Source organism: Phodopus roborovskii, unplaced genomic scaffold (genome assembly GCF_943737965.1).
Source record: "Phodopus roborovskii unplaced genomic scaffold, PHOROB, whole genome shotgun sequence".
Lineage (NCBI taxonomy): Eukaryota > Metazoa > Chordata > Mammalia > Rodentia > Cricetidae > Phodopus > Phodopus roborovskii.
The window spans coordinates 30258179-30270755 of NW_026126409.1; positions in this window are offsets into that span (position 1 = coordinate 30258179).

Here is a 12577-nt window from a genome sequence, read left to right on the forward strand (position 1 = left end):
TAGCTGTTTAAGGGAGGAAACAGAGGTGGGGATGGGTGGAGCCGGGTGTGAATGAAACAGGACTGGCTAAGTGGGTAAATCCTGGTGCAGGCACAGATACACGGAGGCTCGTAATGCAATAGTATTCTTTTTTCTTTCATAGAAGTCTGAACATTTTCAGAATAAAACATTTTCAAAGAGAACTTTTTGATCCACTTAGGTCTCTTAAAAAAAAGGTCTTTTTATCTTTGTTTTAAAAAATCTCCTAAGCCTTGTAGCACTTCCTTTTAAGTACCGTGTTAACTGTAATGTGTGCTTTTAAAATAGGATGTTTTTATGATCAATCTAAACATCCCTTCAACTTCATAACCTTAAAATTTCCTTTAATCTGTGAAATGCTCAGATGCATGCTTGAAATTTTCTAGACATGGTTTGGGGGAATTGTTTTGTGTTTTGAAGTTCCTAGTCCTGTATTTTGACAATACCATTTTGTTTTGTTTTATTGGTTGAGTTTGTTTCTTGCCATTGTTTTAGTGGCAGGCTGTGATAACGTTGCTCTTTGTAGCTTTGGTTGGCCTGGAACTTGCTATGTAGATAAAACTGATCTTGAAATCACAAAGATGTACCTGATTCACCTCCAGAGCACTAGGATTAAAGGTGTGCACCCCACACCCAGCCTGGTTTCTGATACTCTTTGGACTTACCAATATTGCCCTTTGTTCTAGAGTCTGGTCAGTTTTTGTGTCTGTTTGAAGTTTGTATATGTAAGAACATTTTGTTCTCCAGTGCTGGGGTTTGAATTCCGGTCTTCACGTTTGCCTATCAATTGCTTCTAAACACTGAGCCATTTCTCCCGGCCAGCTTTGAATTTTGCAGATGTATTAATTCAAGAATTGTTCACTTCCGTCTAAGGATTATGAGGACAAGGATGTTGTCTTCTTCACTGCCATGTTCCCAAGCCCAGAAAAGTGTGTGTGTGGTGTATACCAGTGAGGAATTTATAGGATTTCTACAGGTTTTCTGGTCATCTGGTTGGCAGTATGGCATACTATCAAAAAAAAATGCTGTTTGATACCTCTCCTCCTGGGATATAATCATCCAAATCTCAGTTGTCCCCCAAACCTGTTATTATTCAAACCCAGTGTCCATTGCCTCCCCACCAATACTCTCCCATTCCTAGCTCTTCACTCAATACCAGAGTCAACTCCTTTAATACCACTCTCCTAGAGAGAACCCCACCTCCTCTTCCCTTTGCTCTCCAGATTCCCTGACTACCCACCAGGTCTGAACCTACAGTAGTGGAGTAGCCTGCCACACCCACGTCAAAAGCCAAGCATTGTCAGGGTTGCAAGATTGCTTTGTTCACTGTTATAGCCTGAAGTTTACAAGCACTGCCTGCTACATAATAGGAGCTCAGTATGTTTTAGACATAAACACCATGGCTTGCACAGCATATCCCAGATGACCTTGCAACATTAGTAGCCAATATGCCACTGCACCCATTGCCGGGATAGGCATCCCGATGCTCCGCTGAATACTCTACATGACATTAAGGTAGGTTTTCCAGGATGTGATAGTTTCTAATATAAAACAAAATAATATTCAAAGGCCAAGAACACCAAAATGCCCTTATATAAGAAGAACAAAACTAAAGAAAAATATTCTTTTAAAATATGGATGAAGTTAAAAAAGACAAACAACAACAAAAACAAAACAGAAAAAGTTCCAGCCTTAGTTTCCAACTTTAAAAACAAACAAGACAGCAACAACAAAAGTTGGCAAATTACTGAAGCAACCAAAAAGATTTTCTGAATAGAAATCTTGCATCACATTCCAGGAACCAAATTCAGGGAAAGGGGGAGAATAGGGGTGAGGAGGAGAAAGGAGGGAGGAGGAGGGGAGAGGAGGGTGGAGGAGAGTGGAGGAGGGAAGAGGAGGGAGAGAGACCAACAGAGAACCTTTTTAGAAACTTCATTTAGAGTTTTCTAGCCTGCTTCTAAACAAACATTTCCAAGTAAAATAACCACAAAAATAGCAAGCCAATGTCCTGGAGCTAAACGCTGTCAAATGCTCTTTACAAACCCATGTGGTTTGCTTCCAAGGAACACAAAGAACACACAAACTCCCCAAGGTTTTACTTTTTCCCCTTAAGGAGATTGTCCCTATATTTTCTGAAATCTTCCTTGTAAAGGTTTTGAAAATGTGTATGTGTTTTGATGTAATCCTGTTCTACAAACAGTCTGTCCGTTTGTTAGAAATTTTGAAAATATTCTGCACATGCTTGTAACCTTTGGCAGGATCTACAGGCTTCCTCGAGCTAGAGCTGCTGACACTGAGGCCCTGCCACCCTCCTCAGAGCTGCCTTTCTTGGGTGAGATTTTTGTTGTTGTGTTTTTATTTTGCTCTCAAGTATTCTTTCTTTTCTGTTCTCTCTCTTCCTCTCCCTTCCTTCCTCTCTTTCATTCATTTTAGATTATAATCACCTCATTTCTCTCTTCCCTTTCCTACCTCCAAATCTCTGATTAATCCCCCTTTCTGTCTTTCAAATTCATCTTTGCCATTTTCATTAATTGTTGTTACATACATACATGTGTATGCACATACACATACATTTCTAAATATAGTTTCTCATTTTGTACAATGTTGCTGATATGTATGTTTTCAGGGCTGATCATTTGGTATTGGGCAACTAATTGGTGTGCTCTTCTGGGAAAATAACTGTTTCTCCCAATCTCAACATTCCTTAGTTGCCTGTGGTTGTGTAGAGGCCCCATGAGCTTTTCCCATCTACTTTGGCATGTCTGTTGTAGTCACTCTTGTTCAGCTCATGTTTAGGCAGTCATGTTGGTGAGACTTTATATGTGTAGCTTCTGACATTGCTAGGAGACACAATCTCACAGCAAACTTCCTCAACCTCTGGCTTTGATAGCCATTCTATTACCTTTTACATGATGTTTCCTGAGCCTTATAAGGTAGGAGTGTTTTGTAGATGTAAACATTGGGACTAAACTCCACAACTCTGAATTTGGATCAGTTATGTTTTTCTGTAGTGGTCTGTGTTGCAAGTTTCTCTGATTGATGGGTGAGGACTATGCTTATCTATAGGTATAAAGACAAATATTTAGAATGTAGTTAGAATTATGCTGGTTTGTAAATTGATAGTTTTAAACTCTCCTCCAAGATCCACAGCTTCATTGGCCAGAGTAGTTGGCTAGGTCTTTGGTACCAGGCATGCTTTCCCTTTTGTTGAGTGTCTCTGAAGTTCAATTAGAGATTTGTTGGTTACCACCAAGGTTTGTGTGCACTAATTGCAATGGGTGAGATATTTTTAAAGAAACTGTAGAAGTGGCAAACATCTGCTCTCAGCCTTTATCACAATGCCTCATTCCATGGTCATTTAGGAGGATTGCACTTTTAGGAAAATATTGTATTTTATTTTCAATTGTATGTGTGTGTGTGTGCATGCGCACGCACGCACATATTTGTGTATATGTTCATGCAGATGCCTGCAGAGGCCAGGAACCCGAAGCTGGAGGTACAGGAAGGTAAGTGACCTGACATGAGTGCTGGGAATAGAACTTGAATCCTCCATCTATTCAGCCTCAGGGACTATATGGCTATTAGTATATATCGGCTGTTTAAAACAACAATGGGTTCTATGATATATTCATAATGCATATTATATACTTTGGTTTTATATACACCCATGCTACCTTTCCCCTTTATCCCTTTCTTTAAAAGTATTCCTCTCCACTTTAATCACCTTTATTTTCTTGATTCCACATGTGAGAGCAACTTGCAGCTCTTGGCTCTCCAGGTCCGGCTTATTTCACTTTACATCATGGTTTCCAGCTGTGTTCATTTTCTTGTGAATGTGATTTTGTTCCTTGTGACTGACCAAGTCTGCCTTGTGCATCCACACCACGTCTTCTTATCCATTCATCTTTTGCCTCTTATGAAATGTAGCCCAGTAAACTGGAGGTCGCCAGTGCACCTGTGGATGCAGACTTGGATTCCCTGAGGCCTATTATAGCCAGGCGTAGAACAGCTAGATCATATGGCAATTCTATTTTTAGTTTCCTGGGGAAGTTCCGGGCTGATTTCAATTTATGTTCCCATCAACAGTATATGAAATATTTTCCTGTGTATTTAATGGCAATTTGAATTTTCTCCTCCTCCTCCTCCTTTTCTTCTTCAAGGGCAGGGGTAGGGATCTGCTCGGTTTACTTGCAGTTTTCATTGATTGAATTATTTGTTCATTTTTTTAATTCTCTGGATTGTTCTGGTTATTAACCCTTTTTTGACTGAATAATTTTCTGCTATTCTGCAGAACGTCTCTTCGCTTTACTTCGAGTTTCTTTTGCAATGCAAGAACTTTGTCGTTTCATTTGTCCGTCCATTTTTGTTCTTGTCTTCTAAGCTACAGAAGCCCTGTTCTGAAAGTCCTTGCTCACATCTGCATCTGGAAGCATTTGTTTTAACCTATGCTTCCTCTAGTGATTTCCAAGTTCAGATCCCACATCAAGGTCTTTGGTCCATTTTGAGTTGGGCTTTGTTCAAGAGATGAGAATGGAAATCCACTTTCAATCTTGCACATGTGGGCACCCGCTGTTGCCAGTGCTATTTATTGAAGAGGGTGTCCTTCCCCGTGTGTGCTTCGGTTCTTCTTTCAAAACAGATGACAGTAGAAGTGTCACCGTTTGAACTCCCAAACAAAATGTTCAAAAGAGCTGCAAGTAGGATTTAAAGGACATACTGCTTTGCAGAAAAGTGTGGCATGACATTCGCCTCTGACATCATATATAATATTATGCTGGCCTCAAACTCACAGACTTCCACCTGCCTCTGCCTCCCATGTGCTGGGATTAAAGGCATTCGCCACCATACCTGGCTAAAACTATGTTGTTTTGTTTTGTGTTTTTTTCAGGGAGGGCTGATGATTTTTTTTGAACCCCTTAGTTTAGAGGTAAATATATTTTGGTGATCTGTGGTCTTCTCCAGTGGGGGAAAAATGACCATAGGTAAGAATTAGGAGATTGTCTACTGCCCCCAAACACAGCTTGACTCTCTCTGCAGAATTAATGTTGCAAAGAAACAAAACTTACAAAAACAAAACAAAACAAACAAACAAAAAAACCAAGCATACATCAGAGTTGGATGAGGCCACCTCCATAGCCTGGAATCTCCTGGCAAAGTTTGAGAGAGATTGTCTGTGAAATGGCTCACAGACATTCCTAAAACTTCTGGGTCCTTTCATCCCAAACCGTGTAGCTATGTTTGATAGCATCAAAAGAGGCAGACTTTTGGGATCAACTGGAAAATACCTGCTCAGGTCTTTGGCTCAGTGAAATGACCTCTGCTTTTACTTTAGTTTTTAACAGCATCTATGAAATTTTGATGGTAATATGTTAAGTGAGAGAAGCCAAAGAGAAATCATCACTCTATCTGTTCAAAACACTCACAGTAAGTCATCTATAGAGAGAGGAGCAGATTGGTGGTTTCTATAGGAGATGGAGAGTAGCTACTCCATGGGCAGTGGTCTCATTTAGGGGAAATTAGATAAAATAGAATAGTTGGAAGTGTTGAACATCCAGTTGACCTGAGAAGATCTTGTCTGCTGGATATAGGATCTGAGACCCTGAAAGAATGGGGCAGGGGTGGTGGAGGGGTGGACTGCAGTCTAGTGCTATGGATGACACTTCAGTTTCAGAGTATTTTATACAGGGGTATATCAAAGGAAGCAATAATCCAAGGAAGGTTGTTCGAGTTAAAAAAAAAAGTAAAAAGAAATAAAATACATAATCAGGAAACATGCAAATAAGCATCAGTAAGCACAAACTAAATATTAACATGGCAGCCCTTTCCCAGAGCTTTATCAGGGCAGAGCAGTTTAAACACACTTGCCTGGCATGTACTATAGATTCTATCTGGGAAAGCACGAAAGCAAGGCAGAAGGCTACATCCAGATTCGGGGCACAGTGAGAAGAATGGGTTGTCTATTCTTGTTGGATGTCAGAGGTCTGGAGATGTACTCTCCTCATATCTATAGGATAAGATCCCAGCCAATGTCTGAAACCTTAACTGGTACAAACCCCTATTTACATTTCTTTTTCTGTAGTACTATATATGAGCATCGAGCCCAGGGCTTCAAGCATACTAGGCAATTACAGGGAATTACATGCCCAACTTTTACTTTCCCCCTTTTAATCTGTTTAACAAGTTTAACCATATACCTTTGGTTGACCTGGAACTTGCAATGCAGACCAGGCTAACCTCTAACTTGCTTTGATATTCCTGCCTTTGTCTCCCAAATGCTAGAATTTACAGGCATGCAACACCACATAATTTTCCAAGCTTTGTGTGTGTGTGTGTGTGTGTGAGAGAGAGAGAGAGAGAGAGAGAGAGAGAGAGAGAGAGAGAGAAGGAGGAAGAGGAGGACCTCACTAAATAGCATCTCCTTTAACATAGTAGCCTGGGCCCAGCACATGGCAAATATTTTGTACCTGAATATTCTGCACTTGGACAGGCCTTCCTCCTACATATGCATTGGGAAATTAATTTACTAGAACTATATTTTTACTTAATTTAAGTTTTAAAAATAAGTATGAAAGATGTTAAAGCTCATTTTAGCAACAAAGGCCCTCAGAGTCAAAGAACACATTGCTTAACATCAGAAAGCCACAGAGTTGGATTAAATTTGGATTTCTATCATTCGTAGGTGTTTGAGTTTTTTTCTGTTCACTGTGGTCCTTCATAAAGCCTATGTAGGGAATAAAGTTTAAATCAAGCCTTCTCATGTAGTAGCTAAGAAAGCCAATATGGGCATGTTTCACAGCGGTGTGTCCAGTGATTTCACATCCTAAGCCTTCAGAGTTATAGTTGATGTATCTGCCCCAGAAAATTTGGTTAAATGCCATGAATGAAAGATTTTCAGAAGGCTAGTTGTTAAACACTGGCCACCATACCACCAATGCCTTCACACAACACTTCATCATTCCTGGTTTATGCACTATACAATTGGTTATGTTTCTTGTTTGTTTCTTTGTTTTGTTTTGTTTTGTTTTGTTTTTGAGACAGGATTTCTCTGTAACTGTCCTGGCTGTCCTGGTACTCACTTTGTAGACCAAGCTGTCCTCAAACTCACTGATATCCACCTGCCTCTGCCCCCCAAGTTCTGGGATTAAAGGCATGCAGCACCATTGCCTGGAAGATTATATAATCTTATAAGCATCAAATCAATAAGTCTTACTCACCTAAGCAATCTACTCCATCAGTGAGCAATTTTTTCATCATTTTTAAAAGTGTATTTTACATACCAAAGCTAGTTTTCCCTCCCTCCACCACCCCCTTTCTACTCCCTCCCATCCATTCCTCCTGTCTCCACTCAGATCTGGTAAGGCCTCCCATGGGAATAAATAAAGCATGCCACATCAAGCTGAGGCAAGACCAAACTCCTCCCCTCTGCATCGAGGTTAAGCAAGGTAACCCATCATAGGGAATAGGTTCCAAAGAGCCAGCTCATGCATCAGCAACAGGTCCTGGACCTACTGCTAAGGGCCCCACAAACAGACAAGCTACACAATTGTCACCCAGATTCAGAGGGCCTATACATCCCATGCAGGCTCCCTAGCTGTCAGTCCAGAGTCTGTGAGCTCCCACAAGCTCAGGTCAGCTGTCTCTGTGGGTTTCCCCATCATGATCTTGATCTCCAGCCCCTTCTCGTATACAAGAACACATCCAAAAATTCATCCACCATGATCAAATAGGCTTCATCCCGAAGATGCAGTGATGACTCAACATATGAAAATCTGTTAATGTAATCCACCAAATAAACAAATTGAAAGAAAAAAATCGCATGGTCATCTCATTAGATGCTGAAAAAGCCTTTGACAAAATTCAACATCTCTTTATGATAAAGGTTCTGGAGAGATCAGGGATACAAGGAACATACCTAAGCATAATAAAGGCAGTTTACAGCAATCTGACAGACAATATCAAATTAAAGAGAGCAACTCAAAGCAATTCCACTAAAATCAGGGACAAGACAAGGTTTTCCACTCTCTCCATATCTGTTCAATATTGTACTTGAAGTTCTAGCTAGAGCAATAAGACAACAAAAGGATATCAAAGGGAATACAAATTGGAAGGAAAAAGGTCAAACTTTTACTATTTGCATATGATATTACTATATGCATAAGTGTCCAAAAATTTTTTACTAGGGAACTCCTACAGCTGATAAGCACATTCAGTAATGTGGCAGGATACAAGATGAACAACAACAACAACAACAAATTAGTCCTCCTTTATGCAGATGATAAACAGGCTGAGAAAGAAGTCAGAGAAACATCACCCTTCACAATAGCCACAAACAACATAAAATATCTTGGAGTAGCTCTAACCAGACAAGTGAAAGACCTATAAGACAAGAACTTTAATCCTTTGAGCAATTACTTTAGCTATCACTCTAGATGCTTGGGACAGGATTGAGTTTAAAGGGCTCCAAGAGTGGGAAGAAAGGCACCAAACCAACCAGCAGGGGGCGCCCAACTTCCAAACGTGGATATGGCCGTCTCTGACAGCAATGAATCGAGAGGAATAAAGACAGCATTCGGCTTTGATAAAAATTCATCAGAAACTCAACCATACCTAGAAATAAAGAGTATTCAAAGGAAGTTATACCGTCAGAATTTATCTCAACAGGGTTTGCATTGCACAAAATACTGGAAATAAAGAAGTACCTTTGTTAAAATAAAATAAAAAATGTAAAAAACATTAAGTGAAGAACAGACTTTTTAAAAAGTACCGTCTTAACTTCTTCAAAGAAAACTAGAAGCAGTATGCATTTTATATTCTCTGAAAGAGGCTTTTTTAGAATAAACTGTAATTTTCAGAAACCCTGTTCACATATTCGGGCTTCTTAAAAATCCACCTTAAGAATATATGAATGTAATACAACTACAATTTAAAATTCACTTGGTAAGAAAGTTGGCAAGATTACTTTAACTCAATTTGAAAATGCAAAGTAGTAGGAAGGAATTTAAAATGCAAAAAAATGGGAATAATTTTTATCAGAGGGAAGTTAAACTTTCAGAGTTTTGTATCACATTCAATGCCAACAGCATTTGCACAGTGTGACATGAGTGCTAAAATATGCAGACCCAAAGAATAGTATAAGCTGGGCAGACCTTAGCAAGTGGGATTTGATTAGCATGACTTACCATGCTGTTGGGCAAATTGTGAATCGTTCAGTAAATGTGACAGTCTAATGATTTGAGGAGAAAGATCATATGCTTCTTACCATGTTCTAAAATAAAGTCCAGATGGAATTCATACTTAAATGCAATATTAGTACTTGGAAAATACATTAAATGCAATAATTATTTCTATTATATATATATATATACATGTATATATATATATTTCTAGAAACAAATGGATACTCCATATGTGATCAACAGCCTTCTATTAGTGCATACCAAAGTTCTGCCACACCACTGTGGGTCTGAATAACACCCTGCCCCTCATTTTCTATCCACTGCCTCTGCTTCTGCCTACAGGATGGTCTCCCATTCATAATAGACAGGCCCACTCTAGTGGGGAAACTATTTTTCTCTACTGAAAATGGCTGTTGGCCATTCTGAACAGAGTGATGTGTAATGAAACAGTTGCCCTGGCTCTTGGGGGGGGGGATGTCAATGACTTATACTTTTGTTCCTGTTCATAACTGTGAAAAAAATTAAACATTGACAGACATTGAAACCAGACATAGTGCTACCAAACTCTTGCAGCCATTAAAACAATGTCCAAAGACCCTATCATCCAATAGCCAGGGTGCTATTATTAGGAGGTGGTGAAATCTTTAAAAGTGGAACTTACAGGGATATTCTTAGGCAGTTAGGGGACCACTCTACAGGAGCATTATAGAGCTCCGACCTTCTCACTTTGCCTTGTAGTCATAAAGTGAGCATCTGTGTTCCATATACCCCAGCACTATGGTCCAATCCTCACTGGAAACCCAGAGGCAGTGGGTCTGGGATTAGACCCTCAGAAACTGTTAGCCAGCATAGATCCTTTCTCGGTTATAACTGGAATATATCATGCATTGTAGTAGTAGAAAGCTAACACATCTGCCCTCATTCCCTTAATTATCCTTATTATATTGACTTAAGTGTTAGAACCCTAATTATTTCACTCATAAATATTTCATTGTGTACAACTAAAGGGTGAGGGCAATCCTAACAGAACACTTAAAATTCATGCATTGCAGGTTTCTAATGTTAAATACACAGGCAGCCTTGAAATTGCCCCACTATAAAATAAATATTTCTTTTGCTATTGTCAACCTAAAATAAGAAGTGTGGAGAGAGTCACCAAAAACAATGAATTTACTGGGGAATGATCATTTCAGGGAGCTATGTGCCATAATAAACAATGTGTGTATATGGGGATCCAAAAAAAAAAAAAAAAAAAAAAAAAAAAAAAAAAAAAAGACAAAGGCTTTTATGGCAAAATGGAAGGCTCACAGAGGTTGTTTTGAAACAATTACCCTTAGCAAAAGGATCGATAACAATGGTGGCATCAGTCCAAGGCTGAGCAGGCAGTTGCAGGGCAAACATCCGTACAGCGGTGTTTTCTGGGCAAGGATATTGTGGCCTATGTGCTAGTGTCTGGTGCTGTCAAGTCCAATGTTACCAGACATCTGTGCTTGCAATTCTCTGATTTAGGACCTGTTGGCTTTATTCTCAGTATTTGTAGAGCTTCACACAAACAACATCCTTTGGCTTCTGACAGTGCTCACACTGTCTGAGGCAGGCTCCTGCATGTTCAAAGATGTAGTCTCATCTAGTTGCTGTTGGGTATACGCTTCTATGTTCACTTATACATCCCAGTGATCCCTGGGTACCACACTGTGACTGGTCGTGCCTTCTCCCTCAGAACACAGAATCTTTGTTTCAGAAAATGTGGGGTGTTAGATGAAACAGATAACAGTCAATGTGACCAATATGTCTAACACGATTTGCTGCATAGCATTTAGTTTTTAAAGGACTAGAGCACAGAACTGCCTTTTCTAGGCAGACTCAAATCCGCTGCTCACTATTGCAAGCTCCACAACCCTGCATGGTGGCAAATTCCTAAGAACTTGCCACCACCTAGAATTCCCCCTTTTATTTCTGAGTTTTTTTTTTTTTTTTCAGAGATTCTCCTCTTATATTTTCCAGAAAGAATTTCTCTGGGTCTCACCCGTCCTTGGCTTCCCAACCTGGACCCCTTGCTGCCACCCTTCATGTGATAGCCTCATCATATCTTGTCTTTCTAGAAGGGATCCTGCGTGAGTGGCTGCCACTTTAACGCTGCCCCATCCAGGGGCCACTTTAATATGGACTGGACCTCCAGCTGCCAGAAGTGATTGTTCTTATGATCTTGGATCTGCTCTTACTAGGTAGAAGACAGTGTTTCCACATAGCCTGAAACACCACCAACACACCAGGTGTCTTGACTAATCCCCTCAAGAGTTGCTAGTTTCAACTGCGCATGCTCTGTATGAGCCTTCGCTCTCCCTAATATCTAGGTCAGGTGGCTTCCATGGTCTATGCACTTTAGGGAACATTTCTATTCCTCTGTGTCCATTTTCAGTAAGTACCCAATGCAATGCCAGTCCCGGATTGCCATTGCCTGTGGATGACAGTAACATGTGTTGTGACTCACCGATTATTAGGTGTTTCTGAAAAAATTGGCAGGTACTAAATACTGAGTCATTTCGTGTGAAGCCAGAAGGGTATTCAAGACAAATTACAGTTTCAGATCATCCAGGAACTGGTCACTCCCCCGCCCCAATCCTTTTATGTAGTTTACTTTTTTTTTTTTTAATTTTAGTTACTTTTTAATTTTATTTTACATTCCAACCACAGTTATCCCTCCTACCCCTCCTGCCACCCCCCAGGTTACCCCTTAGCTCATCCCCCATCCACTCCTCCCAAGGAGTAAGGGCTCCCATGAGGAATAAACAAAGTCTGGCACATTAAATTGAGGCAGAATTAAGCCCCTCCCCCCTGTATTAAGGCTGAGCATAGCATCCCACCACAGGGAATGGGCTCCAACAAGCTAGCTTACAGGGATAGATTCAGGTCCTACTGCCAGGGCCCCCTCAGATAGCCCCTCAACTGAAGAATGGATATAGAAAATGTGGCACATTCACATAATGGAGTATTACTCAGCTGTAAGAAACAATAGCATCATGAAATCTGTAGGCTAATGGATGGAACCAGAAAAAACAAACAAACAAAACAAAACAAAACCATCCTGAGTGAGGTAACTTAGACTCTAGGAGCTGGTCAGTCTTAATGTAAACTGGAAAGTTGGCTTTGATTTGGATCCAGCTGACTCTGATAGCTGGATAATAAATGTTTCTAAATTTCTTTTTAAGTTAAGCTCCTGACACATTTGTCTCTAGAAAAAAGCTGTTGGGTTTGCAATAGTCCCAGAATTCACTGCAATTTGAAGCATTCAGAAGAATTCATTCATCTCTGAGTCCCCGAAAAGGATTCTGCATTTTGTGTTCTCCTTACTTGGTCTGATTGTTCCGTCTAGCTCTTTTTTT